Here is a 16973-nt window from a genome sequence, read left to right as displayed (position 1 = left end):
GCTTCCTTGCAGCACTTCCTGTAGGGTTTTGTCCCCAGGTGACTCCCCTAGATGACTGAGGTGGGACAGACTCAGTGGCTCATCTTGTGATCCTGATATCAAATTGGGCTGATCGGTGGCTCTTCTCTTCATGATGCCTTAAAGTTGAGGGAGAGAAAGAGACCCTCAACTCCTGGGATGAGAAGTGGAGTCTGCAGCAGTGAGGCAGGTGGGCGAAGCTCGTCTTCTGGTTCTGTAGGAGAAGCCATGGTTTCTGCATCTGCCTGAGCGTATGCATGGAGCACCCCATGGACACCCCCGCAGCCCTCACCCTGGCCAGCCCCTGCATGTCCACAGCATCTGTCAGGCATCACCGTGGCTGCCTCTTTGCAGAGTAGAGCAAGCATGTGCACAAGGCCACTACCATCATTGCAAATCAAACGTAGCATAGGTGGTGTTTTCTCACATTTGTGTATTTGTGTTGTCACTGTGAGACCCTGGTTGCCTGGGGATGTACAGGGCAGGGCACGCTTTCCAGCTGGAGGGACAGCCTGGACCTCCTGTTACACTCGCACCGAGAGCCCTTAGATGTGCTCACTGTCTGACCTGGCAAATCTGGTTCTGGGAATTCACCTTAAAGAAAAGATCAGAGGGGCACCTGGGCGGCTCAGTGGGTTGAGTCCGACTTGGGCTCAGGTCATGATGTCCTGTTTCGTGAGTCCGAGCCCTGCGTTGGGCTGACAGCTCAGAGCCTGGAGCTGCTTCAGATTCTGTGTCTCCCTCTGTCTCTGCCCCTCCCCCGCTTGCACACATGCTCTCTGTCTCTCTCAAATATAAACAAACATTAAAAACAAAAACGATCAGCAATGTGCACAGCCACCTGACTCTTGTCTGTAAGACCTCAAAGTTTGGGTTAAATAAATTCAAGCAGATTTATACAGCGGAATCTTACGGAGTCTCTAAAAGTATCTCGAAGCAGAATATTTACTGACCAAATGTTTCCAAACCATGGCATTAATGGGAAAAGCATCACACTATACAGCAGTATAGTGTGTATTAGAAAATACAGCAGTGAGCGTGTATTATTTCTGAAATGAGAAGAAAAGGCATTAATTAAAGCACAGCCACCAGCAAAAGAGCAGCCATACGGGACACACATGCTGGTTGGCTAGAGCTTTATTTTTGCCAGATAAGCAGCAAGACTGACAACATTCACTTTCCCCCTTACCCGCTGCCCCGTCCTGATGACCGACAGGAGACCGTGTGCCACGGGTGTGCGTGTTCCCAGGTAGGAACGCACCGGGAGCCGCGGCCGCTGCTCTGCCATCGCCCAGAGCTGGTGGGCAAGACAGGCCCTGACGTCCCAATGAGTCGGGGGAAGCTGAAGCTAGGAAGCTGTCCGGCTGGCCCCTGGGCCGGTCTGCCCTCCTGGTCTGCTTCCCCAGGGGCTGTCCCCCCGTCGCACCGCTGCTGTGGCCTGTCTGTCCCTGTAGACACTTCTAGTCCTGGAGTTGACTGGGCCGGGAACTACGTGTGGAACCGTGAGCTCCTGAGAGCAGGTGCCACCTGGCCAGTGTGCCTCCTGCAGACTCCAAAGGAGCTGTGAGCTGAGCAGACGGGTGGCCGGGAGTCAATGGCAACTATTTTACAGTTAAAAGTGCATGCATTTGATCACATTAATTCAATAAGCGGTTACTCTGTTTTGTAAACGTCAAGCTTTGACTTTCCTGTTAGCTCCTGTCTTTGCAAATTATGCCATAAATATTGAAGCATGCCCAAAGGTGCTTCAGGACTGATGCTGGTGAGGAAGGGTGTACGGGTTCTGTGCTTGCAGAAGTATTTACTGAGGGCCTCTGGCAGACAGCTGCACCGTGTGGGGGGGCTCGAGGCAGCTCCTTCCTTGGCCCCGAGGTAGCTGCTCAGTGTGACGGGTGAGGGGAGCAAGGTGCTTTCCTTGGGCGTCACCCCCCGGCCATCAGGTAGAAGAGGCGTGCGGTGTGTCCCAAGTGCTGGGCAGCAGGAACCAGGGAGTGGCAGGGGGCAGCTGGGAACTTTCCAGGGCACCAGGGACGGAGGTCCCGCAGAAGAGACTGTGTTTGCAGCTTCTCCCCTTCGTGGGGGAGGGTCTGGGCTCCGGGAGCCTAGTGCTGGCCGGCTTGCCAACGTCCCAGCCAGGTCCGTCCCAGGTCAGGGAAACCACAGGCATGGGGTGAGAAGAGGGTCTTGCCTCTTTTTCAGGCCAACAAACTGCGTCTTGTGCTCTGTCCCTTTGGCTCCTCATCCAGGTGAGACGCACAGGTGGCAGGCATCCGTGCTCCTTGGGGCTATAGGGACATGGGGCCCTGGTGGCCTCTGGGGGCCCAGACTGGCTCTAAAAGGGGAGCCAGCTCCAAAAGTGTTTCCGTTGCAGGACAGGAGACAGGCAGAACATGTGGTGACTTCTAGATCTGTCCGTCCCCTCCCCTCCTGTATCCTGGAGGGCTGCTGTGCCTTGTTTTAGAAGGAAGGGGCGCCTGGGTGACCCATTCGGTTGAGCGCCCGACTCTTGATCTCGTCTCAAGTCATGATCTCATGGTTCATGAGTTTGAGCCCCGCATGAGGCTCTCTGCTGACTGCAAAGCCTGCTTGGGATCCTCTCTCCCTCTCTCTGCCCCTTCCCCACTCGCTCGCTCTCATTCTCTCTCTCAAAATAAACAAACAAACATTTTTTAAAACAGGAAGACAGGTCTTAAACTTTGCCCCAGTTTACAGAAGAAGTGTTTTCGGTTTCTCAGTGCTGCGTCGGCTGTGGACTCTCCCTCGTCACACCAGGGCCGCTCCTGGCGAGTGGAAAGTCTGGACCCTTTCCCACCCCTGGTCGTACATTGATTGACAATTGCTGCCGACTGCTGGCTTCTCTGGCCTCGATGCAGGCTGTGGGCCCTGTGAGGCAGACAGAGGCTGTGGGCACAGAGCGGGCAGGTGCTAGTGTGGGAGTGACCACCCCCTGGCTCCAGAGCAAACCAGGGTCTCCTGACGGATGCCCGAGGCTGAGAGCCCCGACACAGCCCTGCTGCTTCCCGGCTCTTGGGTTGGGGTGCCCACCAGCCCAGCTGGCCAGGGTAACTGTCTAGGGGCTGCGAGAGTGATACCCACACCTTGTAGAGACTTCCAGGCACTTCCTGTAGCTGGTCTGCAGCATTTAATTATTAAGGCATAGTTTATTTTAAAGAAAATGGTTGTTTACACCAAGGGAATGGTTTGCTTTGCGTCTGAGTCCTAGAATGATTTTTAGCCTTTTATGTTTTCAGATGTTTTAAAAATTGATAGACTTCATTTTTTCAGAGCAGTTTTAGGTTCACAGAAAAATTGAGCAGAAAATACAGCAAATTCCCATATACCCCTACCCCACACACACTGTTTTTCCTACCAGAACATCTCGTATTAATGTGGTGCATTTGTTAGGGTTGATGAGCTGATGCCGTCTTTAACCAAAGCCCCTAATTTCCAGTAGGGTTTGCTCTCAGTGCTGTTCTGTGGGGTTTCCCAAACGCACAATGTCACGTATCCAACGTAACCCTACAGCCAGAGGAGTCTTGCTGCCCTGGATCCCTGTGCTCTGCCTGTTCGTCCCTCCCTCCCCCAGCCGCTCAGCCCCTGGTCGTCGTCTCCTATCTCCACGGTTCTGCCTTTTCCAGAGTGTCCGATGGCCGGAATCATCCAGACTGGCTTCTTCCACTTAGTGATGAGCACTCAAGGCTCATCCGTGTCTATTCATGGCTTGCTACTGTGTTTCCTTTCAGTGCTGAACAATATCGTCTACATGAACCACAGTTTATTAATCCATCCCCCTCTGCAGGACATCATGGTTGCTTCCAAGTTTCGGCAGTTCAGAATGAAGCTGCTATACATATCCTTGTGCAGGACTTTGTGTGGAAACAAGTTTCCAGTTATTTAGATAAAACCAAAGAGTGTGTTTGCTGGATTGTGTGGTGAGAATGTTTCGTTTCTTTAGAAACAGGCACACCATCTTCCACAGCTGGTTGTACTGTTCTGCATTCCTTGGCCTTTCTCGTCTGTCTCATTGCTCTGAGGGACTCCACCCCTGCCCCTCACTTCCCCCTCCTCCCCACGAGGGTCCGTCCCTCACCTAGCACCACGTCAGAACACTCTGTGGGCGAGTGGGAGAGGACCCCCACCTGGAACACGCTGGTCTGAGGACACCACCTCGTCAGGTGCTGCCCACTAGGCCTGGCCCTAACCCCACCTGCGTCCCCCTTGTCACGGCCCCAGGGGTCCGCAGAAGTGAAGGAGCCATGGTGTAGTGCTACCTTAGTAACAGCTATTTTTGTCACGATCTTTCTGTAATAGCAACAGCAAATTAAGAAATAGTCTGCTAGTCTGCCAGTTAAAACAAGAATATTTCTAATTGTTTCATCAGAATTCTTCGACAACTGTATGCGGAGGGTGAAGCTCCTGCCCAGAGGTCGGCCATTAGCCCAGCGGCTCCAGCTTGTGTCCCAGTGGTGCCATTAGGTCACAGGGGTCCTGTCAGCCTTGCATGTTTCTGGGATTGTGCTTGACTCTCTTGGCCTGGCCTGGAGGGCTCGCCTGCTGGGTGTGCCTTCCGGGAGTCGGTCGCTGGTAGGAAGCCCCCCCGCCATGCCCATCACCCACCTTCATCTGCATCGGGTCTTAAAAAGCTGTGACATCGTACGTTTTCAAACTAGAGAGGATTCTAAGAAGCGTTTTCTCACAGAGTTGTCCCCACGGTCATATATGTGTCTGACATGGGCGAAAACAGTTCCTGACTCTGATCCGGCCTCCTCACCCGGAGGGAGGCTGGGGAGGCTGGTAAAAACCTGCCCCTTGCCAAGTTTTTAGTGCCGTCTTCCCGACAGAACCCGTCTAACTGGACCTGGGCAGAGGGAGAGAGACGCGGTGGGGAGGCAAGACGCCTGCTCCCGCTTTTGTGCTCTGGCATCCTCGGGGAAGCGAGGCCAGCACCTCCTTCTCCTCCTGTTGGAGATATCTGAAAACAGAAGCAGAGAAAAAACATATAACTTAATTTGAGTAAAAATGTGTAATAGGAGGGGGGAGGTGGACTTTTGCCCGAATCTGTGGCCCACCCCCCCCTTAGTTCACTTTGGAGAAAATATGAGATTTAACATAGTACTTGATACAAAGAAGCTGTGACAGTTTTCGTCTTGTAAAAGTTATTTTAGGAACCAAAGTTGGAATCTTAGGAATGGGATATTCTTTGTAACAAAGTTCGTCCTTAAGATAGTTGAGAGTCTTTGACTAATAAAGTGCATATGCGATGGTTTATCCGTACAAGCGACAGGGAACATCCGAGTGCTGTGCGGAGCTGGATGCAGAGGTGGGGGCGCCCGGGGACACGTCCTTCCCGGACTCAGAGGGAGCTGTGTGCTTTGCTGCCTATGCCGTGGCTCGTCGGAAAGTGGAAGAAAGGTTTCTAGCCGTACCTGCCCTGGGCCCGTGGCTGCTGGGATAGGGGTTTGGAGCAAAGCGTGGCCAGCCCACTCCCCAGGAATCCCACGCTCGCTCTCCCTCTTCCTCACGAGGCCATCTGCACTTTTCCACGTTCGAACCACCCACTCTTTGACCGATGCCCAGAGACTCCTTCATCTCTGGTATTCCTTAGCTCATCAGTTTCCTTGTTATTCGGAATCAGCCAATGATCCGGGGGCATCAGCCTCCCAAGGGCTGTGGGGCTGCACCCCAAACCCCAGGGTCAGACTTGCACAAGTCCGGGGCCACTGGAAAACACTTCGTCCGCCCATTTACAAAGCAGGTCCTCGAAAATGCCCTGAACACCCTCATCCTGGGCCACGTTCTGGTCGTCCTCACCTCCAGCTACAAGTCCCAGCCGCACCCTGAGGAAGAAGGCAGGAGCCTCTGAGCCCAGGGAGCCTTGTGATGATAGACACCATGTGTCAGCCTGACTGGCCACAGATACCGGCAGCTCGTAAAACATCTCTCCGGGTGTGTTTGCCAGGGCGTTTCTGGAAGACGGAGTACAGCAGACCGCCCTCTCCAGTGTCGATGGCCCTCATCCAGTCCCCAGTCCGTCGGGGACCTGACTAGAACAGGAAGGTGGAAGAAGGCAGCTTCTCTTTTGGCAGCTTCTCCTGCCCTGGGACAGCAGTGCTCTGGTTCTCGGCCTTTGGGGCTTGGTCCACCATTGGCTCTCCAGGGTCCCCAGCTTACAGATGCAGACCGTGGGATTTCCGTGCGAGCCAGCGTATAATAAACCTCTCTCTGTACACCCATACCCCCCACGCACCCACACACACACGCATCCTATCAGTCTGTTCCTGGGCTGAGCGGCGTGTGCAAGGGTGGGAGGCCGCACCTGCCGGATTCTCTGGGTGCCATCACGGCTGCTGCCCATTGTAGAAGCCCCTCTTGGGATCCTGTCCCACCTCCCCGAGGGGCACCTCTCAGGTCTCTGAGCCTTTGCTCGCTGCCCACATGTTATGCCTACACGTGAGTTTCCCAGTGGATGAGGCGTTCCTGGGATGGAACCACAGAGGAAAACCCAGAACGGGGGAGGTCCTCTGCTCCTTGACACCCCATGAGGCCTCAGAGGCCCCTAGTGGTAGCAGTTTACTTCCTTTGTTTCGAGTGCCCAGCTTCTGCTGAAAAGTAATAAGCATCCAGTGTGTCGACACTTCTGGTCACCTTTAGATTTGCTGAAACTTGCTTGAAGGTGCTGCTAAATAAACGAGGGTAGCTGAACATTCAGGGTTAGGGTCAGTGTTGGATGTTGAGTCTTGCCAGCATGATGGGGGCCAGATGTTAGAGGCCCTGGTGTTGTGGGGTCCCTAAAGAAAGGACTGGTGTCGAGAAAGGACCCAAGTCAGCCCCTCTGGATCTGTGATGAAGAGAGCAAATCCCGAGGACCCAGTCTGGCCACAGACTGGTCAGGTCCTTCTGGCTGTGGATTTTCAAGCCTTGTGTCCATGGTCCGGGCCTGCACAGCCCTGCTCCTCCAGAGGTCACTGAGGACAGAGATGCATTTTGTAAATCGGCACACGTGTGGTGGCTGTAAGAAGCAAGAATTGGCTGAAAAGGGCCACTTGTGTAATCTCTACTGAAGACACTTAACAAAAAACTGAAAACATTATTTTGTTGTCAAATAAGAAACTGCCACTGAGAAGTTGTGTTTTCTTATCTGGCAACTAATTAAAACCCTCATGATGGAAGGGTGGTTCCAGGGTCGAGCCCCGGACAGGGAGGTTGTGAGTAATTGTTTACCATAGAAACTTGTTGGTCTTTAGATTGAAATGGGGGAGAGGTATGTGTAAGTACATGCATTTACTTTGATAATTAATACCAGTGTTCAGTTTCAAATACTTATCTGGTACAGATAGAATATCCTATCATTTAAAACAGATTAACAATCTTAATGTTGAAACACAACAACGTACCATATGTTGTTCAAGGAAAAGTGTGAAAACCAAAATTGTGCACAAAAAAAGTCAGGATGATTAAGGAACTCAGAAACCACCACCTTCACGCTGATATGCTTTTTGCAGGAACGGATTGTGTTTCGAACGAAAAATTTGCATTATTTGGAAGTAGGGGCTGGCTTTTGCTAGAACAACTTTCTGACTTGTAGTCATGTAGATTTTTTGTCGTTGTTGTTGTTTTACACATTTTTATTTACTTTTGAGAGAGAGACAGAGCGTGAGCAGGGGAGGGGCAGAGAGAGAGGGAGACACAGAATCAGAAGCGGGCTCCAGGCTCCGAGCTGTTTTTTTAAACAAACCTAAGTCCAGACCTTTCCACCAAGAGTCTTCCCGGTGCCCCGCAGGCTGTGGAGGGGGGTCCGGTCGGCGGCACCCGACACACACCACTGCCCCCAGACCGCACCGCCTCACTGGCAGAATGAAGCGGGGTTTCCCAGCCGGCACTGCCGGGCGCGTGTTGTTTGGGGTGGGTGCCGCTGATAGCGGGAACACGGTAGTTAATGACCAGTGCCAACCTGACCGTATGGCTGCGGGGGCCGAGTGGTGCGGTATGGGGAGCACTGTTGGCAGGGCCGGCTTCGTCTCCGAAGAGGAGCACACGGGAAGAGTCAGCGTTTGTTTACAAGTCCAGATGGTGACAAAGTGGTAGCTTTGTCACTCAGGAAATAAGTGGAAGTGATAGATGATAATGTTTTCTGGCAGCTTCACAGAGGTTGGCGATTCAACACCATTAGAAAAAGCATTCATTAAAATGAGAAGTTGGCCGGTACTGTACTTTACATTGTTGTCAGCTGGGTAAATGAGGCTCCTCTGTTAGCATCGAGCACCCCAAGACCCAGTGGGTTCATGCCCTCACTGTGGACCCAGTGCTCAGGCAGGATGCTCGTGGAGAACAATATGGACCCTACAAAAAGCACTTAAACATGAAAGCTACAAGCCATGTAGCCCTTTAGACAAGAAGAGAGAATATCACGGAGGGGATGCCCCTTGAAGTTTGACAGATTTCAAGTCCAAGGAAGAGAGAACATGTGTTGACCGTCGCTTAGACTTGGCATGGGGGCGTTGGGATGGCCCGGTGAGCATGTAAGGCAGATGGGGAGGAGAGGCCCCTGCAAAGCGGGAAGACACGCTTAGCAGGCTGGGCCACGGAGAACCGGAGGTGATCCGCAGAGCCCCGACAGGCCTGGAGCACAGATGGGGACACGGGAGGTGCCAGGGGCCCGGGACCCGGGAGAGAAGAGCCACGGACCAAGACTCAGTGGAGAAGGGCCAGGCGCCCCTGGGGGTGGGTCCAGGACCTGGTGGGGGAGGGCCACAGGATGACTGAGTCCCCAGCAGACTGTGACAGGAAGACCATGCTCTTAATTTCATTGATTTTTCTCTGTTGTTCCAGCTTCATGGACTCCCTTCCTGTCTGGATTATTTCCTTCTTTCTGTCTGTCCTGGGCTGCAAGGCATGGGGCCCAGAGGACTGACCGAGGCGCACCCGGCACCCCATCCCACCCCACCCCAAGTGCTGTCCTGGACTGTGCTTTATTTTCACCCTGGCCGGGGTTGGTTTTGTCCCTTGGAGATTATTTAGAAGGGTGTTACCTCCGAGTGTTTGGAGGTTTTCCTGGGTTCTCTGTACCAATCTCTACTTTGACCTCAGGCACCAGAAACACCATCAGAAAACACACAGCAGGATTTCAGGCTGCAAGCACATGTTGAGGCCTGCGGTGGCAGAAGGTGGTCTGTCCCACGTGCGTCCCGTGGGCACTTGAACAGAGCGTGTGCTCTGCTGTGGGGGGCTGTTCTGGAAATGCCACCTGGGCCCTGCCGGTCACGGTGCCATGGGGTCTCCCGTTCCGCGGGCCGTGTGTGGATCCCACCCGGTTGGTTCCACGCGCAGAGGTTGGCTCACGCACGCTGTTGCTCCGTGGTGCTGCGTACGTGCAAGAGTGTCTCGGGGGTCACCATTTTGTCATTGGGCGGCCACTCCACCCCGTGGCCCGATTCTTCTTTATCTCACGCACGTGGTCGCGCTCCGTGTTCGTGTGCACTCTGACTTTTAGCCTGCCTGCCACGCACATCGGTACCCACGTGCAGCTCCTTACTACTGGCTGGAGGGCGTGGGCTCCACTGACCCCAGGGGACTGTCCACCTTAGCACTCGGGCACAGGGCAGATATCCAAGCCCCTCGTGGCCTCTGCTCACCAGGGCTCCTCACTCAGCCTTTGCTGTTGATTGTGGCTGCGTTTGTCTGTTGTGTTTGGATGGGGTGGGGCGGTCGGGGTCTAAAAGCTTCTCTTTCAAGCTGCCCCTTTCTGGCTCATGTTGGTTCTCATCTGGGACGGTTGGGATGTCTGAAGGGAACAGCACAGAACAGCTGGGGCTCAAGCCTCCCCTGCGCCCCACCCCGTCTGCCTTCCTGTCCCTCAGTGTCTCCTCACGTGGCTATCAAGTGCCGAGCCCAGGGTTTCGGTTGGACTCAGCAGGAGGGTGGGAGACACACCCCCCGTCTTCCGGGAGCAGAAGTCTCTACACCTGCTTCTGCTGCTGTCTGGAGGCCTCGTCTGCCTTCGTGGCCCCGTTTCATCCTCCTCCTCTGTCCCCCAATGTCTGGTCAGTCGTGCACACGCCCAGAGTGCCTGCTCACCCGTGGGCCCGGCCCTGGTGACACAGAGGCTGAGCCACGTCCAGGCCTGCGAGAGGGAATGTGCCATTAGAGTCGGGTAAACTGAGGCTTGAAGACAAGCCAGCTTGGGGGGAAGGGGGGGTCTGCTGCAGCTCTAGGTCTGTGGGCCAGTGGTGTGAACAGAGAGGGACTCAGGCCACGTCTGTCCTCCCACTCGGCCCCCACCTTCCCACCCCACCCCACCCCCCATGTTTTTGCGTAAGTCCTTCACACAGGGAGACGCATGTGTGGCCCAGAACCGGCCTGGTTCCCACCTCCCCCACATCAGGCTGGCCAGTGTCCAGTTGAGGGCTTGGCCTCCGGAACACCCAGCCCTGTCCCACCCCTCCCTGAACAAACAGCCTCGGGCGGGGCCCACCTTCAGGAAGGGGTGTGGGCCGTGGCCACCTGCAGCCAGGACCTGCCACAGGAGTTTGTCGGGAACGATGCCCTCAGGACAACGTTCGGATCTGTTACCCATGGAGACACTCCAAGGCCCCGGTCCAGGGAACTGCCGTTTCCGGCGTGGGCTCCACTTGGAGTCGGCCTACCCTGAGGGGGAGCTGCTCATGGGAGCAGATGCCTTTGTTGGGGTTCCGCTTTTCGTCTGGGGGGCCCACTCCGTCCCCGACGCTGGGCCGCATCCCAGCGGCAGCTTCGCACCCCGTGGGCCCGCAGACACAGCTCCCCCCCAGCGGCAGACTCACCGTCCCACCCTGCTACGCCAGAGGATGCCCGGCCGGTGCTCTGCCCAAGGCGTCTCCCGAACAGTTTTATCCCAAGTCCCATCTGTGTCTCTCTCCTACCAGTTCCTGGTTTCCTCGGGGCAGGGGCTCCTGACCCTGGAAGGACTTCAGTGAGCACTTGCTGCCACGTGAGGTTCAGAGCCTCCAGCAGCAGCGGGAAGCAGGAACCCTTCCGCACGATAAGGGAACAAAAGCAGCCGCGGGTGAGAATCGCAAGATCCATTTCGATGAAATCGCAAAAGCACAGACAAGCGGTGGTCACGTCTGCAGAGGAGTGCAGGACGTATTCAGGTGTCACAAACACAATTTTAAAAGTTGCCTTTTCTCAAAAATCCTGGGATCCTTGCGATATCCGTGCGGATAAGAAATGACAAGAACTCGCTGAGATGTGATCGATTGACTGATAGGCTCACACCTGGGAAGGGGCTCCCGGAACTAAGAGAAGAATTGCACATTTTGGAGTTACGAAATGGAGAGAGAGTGGCGATGGGCACTCCCAGGTGCTCTGCCAGCGGCGCCCACGACGGCTGTGGACCACTGTCCTCCTGTCTCCCCCCAGCACTCCCACTCGCGCTTCCTGGCGCTCATCTCCGTCTAATCAGTCAGTCTTCGGTCCCGCGAATGAGGAAGGGCCAGTGTTGACACGCAGACTGTCTCGGGGGTGCCCGTGAGTGTTCTCACTGCCACCGCTGCAGGGGCCTCTGGCAGGTGTGAAGATGTCCGAGATGCAGCCGACTCCCTGGGATCAGGCGCGGGCAACACGGACACACGCGTGGGGCCGACTGCTCCGCAAATCCCTTTCATCTGGTCCCAGAAGCACTTTCCTCGGGGAGCCACAGAGGCTGGATGTGTGCGTGCAAGTGTGTGTTTATCGAAAAGAGAGGAAAGAACAACAAAACGATGTCATTCTGATGAGAGGAGACGCTTCCTTCAGGGCTCCCAAAGGCCACCTGCCTGTTTCCTTCCTCTGCTTTCAACTTTTGAAAATGTTACTTTAAGTCAAGCTCCTGACAGGGTCTCCCTGGTTGATGAACGAATGTGTTTGGCCTCAGTCACGTGCCACCACGGCCCATGTAGGGTAGAGCATCCCACGCACCCGGGCCACGTCACGGGCCCGAGAGTCCTGACTTCACCTGAGGCCCCTGGGACACCAGGAAGGAGTGTGGAGGGTGCACGGCCGTGCCCGAGGCTTCCTCCACCTCCGCAAACACCTGCAGGACTGTCCGAAGGAACAGCCTTTTCCTACTTAAGGCGCTGCCTCCCGCACTCCCTGCTTGTCTCGTCCCGTCATCTACTAACCAAAAATAAGGAAGAATGACTCACTTTCTCTACCGAGTACTAAACACATCTTCAGTTACACTGCTGGTTGGCAAACACTTCATTCCTGGGTGCTCATTTCTGATTAAGCTAGGAAAGGAACAGAGTCTCTGATTTAGAAGTGCAAGAGAGGGGTGCCTGGGGGGCTCAGGCAGTTAAGCGTCCGACTTCGGCTGGGGTCATGATCTCACAGCTCTTGAGTTCGAGCCCCATGTCGGGCTCTGTGCTGACAGCTCAGAGCCTGGATCCTGCTTCAATTCTGTGTCTCCCTCTCTCACTGACCCTACCGTGCTCCAGCTGTCTCTCATAAATGAATAAATGTTAAAAAAAATTTTTTTTAATTTACAAGTGCAAAAGAGAAAATACATAGAACATTTTTAGGAACTCAACAGGAGTTCAAGGAGTCCTTGTGGCCAGCTTCCTGTCTCCAGGAAAGTTCCTGGCACCTGGAGCGCCCCCCACCCCAGGTTGGCGGTGGGAACACAGAGGCATGACCTTGGCCGGTGGGGGACGCCCTGCACTACAGAGGGGCGCTCCCGTGAGGGTGCCCCTGGAGCCAGGGCAGCCAGAGCTCACATCTCACTCACTAGCAGGCCCAGGGCTTCCCCTTCCCAGCACGGATTGTTTTCGTGTTTTCGTATAATGCAGCGCACGTCTGTCCCTGGCCATGTTTTTAAATGGCACAAAGTTTTTAAAATTTGCATGAAGTCCAGTTTGTCTTTTTTCTTCTGTTGCCTCTGCCTTTGGTGTCAAATCCAATAAATCATCAGGTATTATGAAGCTTTTCTCCTGTGTTTTCTCCTAAATTTTATAGTGCGAGGTCTTACATTGAGGTCTTTGATCCTTTTTTTAGTTAACTTTTGTGTATCGCATTCAGTAGGCGTCCAACTTCATTCTTTTGCGTGTGGCTATCCAGTTTTCCCAGCCCCGTTTGCTGAGAAGACACTGCTTTCTCCACTGACCGTATCTGGGGGGCTTACTTATGGTCTCTCTATTCTATTCCATTGGTCTATCTGTCTTTATCCCAGTGCTACACCTTTTTGATTACTATAGCTCTGTGGTTAGTTTTAAAATCAGGAAGTGTAATTCTTCCAGTCTTGTTCTTCATTTTCAGGATTATTTTGGCTGTTTGGGATTTCTTGAGATTCAATATGAATTTTAGAATGGGTTTTACTGTTTCTGAAAAAAAAAAAAAGCCATTCGGTTTTAATAAGAATTCCAATGCATCTATAGAGCACTTAGGGTAATATTGACATTTAACAATAAGTCTCCCCGTCCATGATCATGGGATGTGTTTCCATTTATTTAGGTCTTTTTAAAAATATTTTTGAGGAGGGGAGAGGGGCAGAGGGAGAGAAAGAGAGAAAATCTTAAGCAGGCTCCATGCTCAGCAGAGAGCCTGACATGGGACTTGATCCTGTGACCCTGAGATAATGACCTGAGCTGAAATCAAGAGTCAGACGCCCAACCGACTGAGCCACCCAGGTGCCCCCTCGCCCGTTTATTTATGTCTTAATTTCTTTCAGCAGTGTTCTGTAGTTTTCATTGTGCAAGGCTTCACCTCCTTGGCTAAGCTAATTCCTAAGTATTTTATTCTTTTTGAGGCTGTCAAATGGGATTGTGTTTGTAATCTCCTTTTCAGATCATTCACTGCTCGTTTATGGAAGATGCTTTTTTGTGGGTTGATTTGTATCCTGCTACTTTGCAGAATTAGCTTATTGGAGCTAACAGCTTTTTCATGGAGTCTTCAGCATTTTCCACAATTAAGATCAGATCATCTGCAAAGAGAGATGGTTTCACTTCTTCCTTTCCAATTTGAATGTGTTTTATTTCTTTTTCTTGCCTAACTGCTCTGGCTAGGACTTCCAGTACTGTGTTGAACAGAAGTCATGGAAGCAGCAGTCTATGCCTTCTTCCTGCTCTTAGAGGACAAGCTTTTTTTTCCACCATTGAGTATTATGTTTGCTATGATTTTTTCATATGTAGATTTTCTCATGTGGAGGCGGTTTGCTTTTAGTCCTATTTTGTTGAGTGTTTTTATAATGAAAGGGTGTTGTATTTTGTCAAATGCTTTTTCTGCATCAAGATGGTCATGTGTTTTTCCCTTCATTTTTTTTAAATGAAATGCAAAACAAAATGGAAACGACGACAGCTCGGATTGAAGAGGCAGAGGAGAGAACAGGTGAACTGGAAGATAAAGTTATGGAAAAAGAGGAAGCTGAGAGAAAGACAGATAAAAAAAATCCAGGAGTATGAGGGGAAAATTAGAGAACTACGTGATACACTAAAAAGAAATAATATACGCATAATTGGTATCCCAGAGGAGGAAGAGAGAGGGAAAGGTGCTGAAGGGGTACTTGAAGAAATTATAGCTGAGAACTTCCCTGAACTGGGGAAGGAAAAAGGCATTGAAATCCAAGAGGCACAGAGAACTCCCTTCAGATGTAACTTGAATCGATCTTCTGCCCGACATATCATAGTGAAACTGGCAAAATACAAGGATAAAGAGAAAATTCTGAAAGCAGCAAGGGGTAAACGTGCCCTCACATATAAAGGGAGACCTATAAGACTCGTGACTGATCTCTCTTTTGTTTTTCCCTTCGTTTTGTTGATATGGTACGTCACATTGATTTTTGTATGTTGACTCACCCTTGCATTCCAGGGGAGAGTCCCACTTGCCATGGTGTATAATCCTCTTAATATACTGCTAAACTTTGTTTGCAAGTATTTTGTTGAGTATTTTTGCATCAGTGAGCATAAGGAATATTGGTCTGTGGGCTTTTTTCCATTGTGCTGTCTTTGTCTGGCTTTGGTATCAGGGTAATGCTAGCCTTGGAATTAGTTTGGAACTATTCTCTCTTCTACAAATTTTTGGAAAAGTTGGAGAAAGATTGGTATTATTTCCTCTTTAATGTTTGGCAGAATTCATCAGTAAAGCCATCAGGTCCAGGACTGTTCTTTGTTGAGAGAGCATTGATCACTGATTCAATCTCCTTACTATTTATAGATCTATTCCGATTTTGTATTTCTTCATGATTCAGCCTTGGTAGGTTTTATGATTCTAGAAGTTTATCCATCTAGGTGACCCAACTTGTTGGCATGCAATTGCTCCTAGTACTTTCTTAAAATCTATTTCATTTCTGTAGAAATGGTAGCGGTGTCCCCACTTTAATTTCTGATTTTAGTAATTAGTCTTTTTTTTAAGTTTATTTATTTTTGAGAGAGAGAGAGCATGTGTGCGTGCGTGTGCAAGTGGGAGAGGGGCAGAGAGAGAGGGAGACACAGAACCTAAAGCAGCCTCCAGGCTCCAAGCTGTCAGCACAGAGCCCTTATGCAGAGCTCAAACCTTTGGCAAGGTCATGATCTGAGCCAAAGTTGGATGCTTAACTGACTGAGCCACCCAGGCGCCCCAAGTCTTCTCTTTTTCTTAGTCCATTTAACGTTTTGTCAATATTATTGGTCTTTTTGAAGAGCTAACTTCTGTCATTGATTTTCTCTATTGTTTTTATATCCTGTACTGCATATATCTCTAATCATTATTATTTCCTTCCTTCTGCTTTGAGCGTAATTTGTTCTTATTTTTCTAGTGCTTTAAGTTGTAAAGTTAGGTTGTTGATTTGAGATCTTTCCTGATATTAACATAAGCATCTATAGGTATAAATTTCCTTCTCAGGATTGCTTTTGCTACATCCCTTGAGTTTTTGGTTGTGTTTTTGTTTTCATTCATCCCTAAGTATTTTCTCATTTCCCTGTGATTTGTTCTTTGAGCCATTGATTGTTACAAAGTGTTGTTTAGTTTTTACATTGTAGTGAATTTTCTAGTTTTCTTTATGTTACTGATTTCTGCCTCCTCATGCTGTGGTCAGGGAAGATCCTTTGTATGATATCTATCTTTTAAAATCTATTGAAACTTAATTTGTGGCTTAACATTTGGTCTGTTATGAAAAATGTCCCAGGTGCACTTGAGGAAATCAAGTATCGTCTTCTTGTTGGGTGGAATGTTCTGTATGTATCTCTCAGGTCTAGTTGGCTTATTGTGTTATGTCCTCTGTTTGCCCACTTATCTTGTCTGGTTTTTGTGTCCCTTATTATGAGAGGGGTATTGGAGTCACCAGCTGTTATCTTAGAACTGTTTCCACCTTCAGTTGTGTCAGGCTTTGCTGCCTATCTTTTGATGGTCTGTTACTAGGTGTGTAAATGTTTGTAATTGTTTTATCTTCTTGCTCTATTGATCCCTTTATTAATATGTAATATCCTTTGTCTTGTGTAACTTTTTTTTTTAATGTTTATTTTTGAGACAGAGAGAGACAGAGCATGAACGGGGGAGGGTCAGAGAGAGAGGGAGACACAGAATCTGAAACAGGCTCCAGGCTCTGAGCGGTCAGCACAGAGCCCGACGCGGGGCTCGAACTCATGGACCGCGAGATCATGACCTGAGCTGAAGTCAGACGCTTAACCGACTGAGCCACCCAGGTGCCCCTTGTGTAACCTTTTTTATTTAAAGTCTGTTTTGTCTGATATTAGTAGAGCCACGCCTGCTTTTTCACGGAAACTTTTTCCTTTCACTTTCCTGTTTGTGTCACTGGGTCACAAGAGAGTCTCTTGTCAAGACAGCATATTGTTGGATCATGTGTTTTTATTCATTCTGCCAGCCTGCGTTTTCATTTGAGGGCCTAATTCATTTGCATATAAAGGAACTACTGATAAGAAGGGACTTACTTCTGTCCCTGTGCTCTTGGTTTTCTATATGCCCCTTAGCTTTTTTTGTCCCTCATGGCTTGCATTCCTCTCTTCTTTTGT

The 16973-nt window shown here is 50.9% G+C and overlaps 1 protein-coding gene and 1 long non-coding RNA gene across 2 annotated transcripts in view; one reads left to right on the top strand and one right to left on the bottom strand.

Moving 5' to 3' along the window:
- PARD6G (par-6 family cell polarity regulator gamma) overlaps positions 1–16973 on the top strand; it is an 87928-nt gene that overhangs the window by 61867 nt on the left and 9088 nt on the right. The window lies entirely within an intron of this gene.
- LOC109493546 lies at positions 946–12426 on the bottom strand. The gene is made up of 2 exons (XR_002147857.2): positions 10818–12426; positions 946–10138 (listed from the first exon to the last, which is right to left on the bottom strand). It is a non-coding gene; the product is annotated as an uncharacterized LOC109493546 (long non-coding RNA).

The sequence above is a fragment of the Felis catus genome, chromosome D3 (genome assembly GCF_018350175.1).
Source record: "Felis catus isolate Fca126 chromosome D3, F.catus_Fca126_mat1.0, whole genome shotgun sequence".
In the NCBI taxonomy this organism is placed as follows: domain Eukaryota; kingdom Metazoa; phylum Chordata; class Mammalia; order Carnivora; family Felidae; genus Felis; species Felis catus.
Note: the sequence above shows the minus strand (reverse complement) of the source record. Positions and strands in the feature narration are given on the sequence as shown.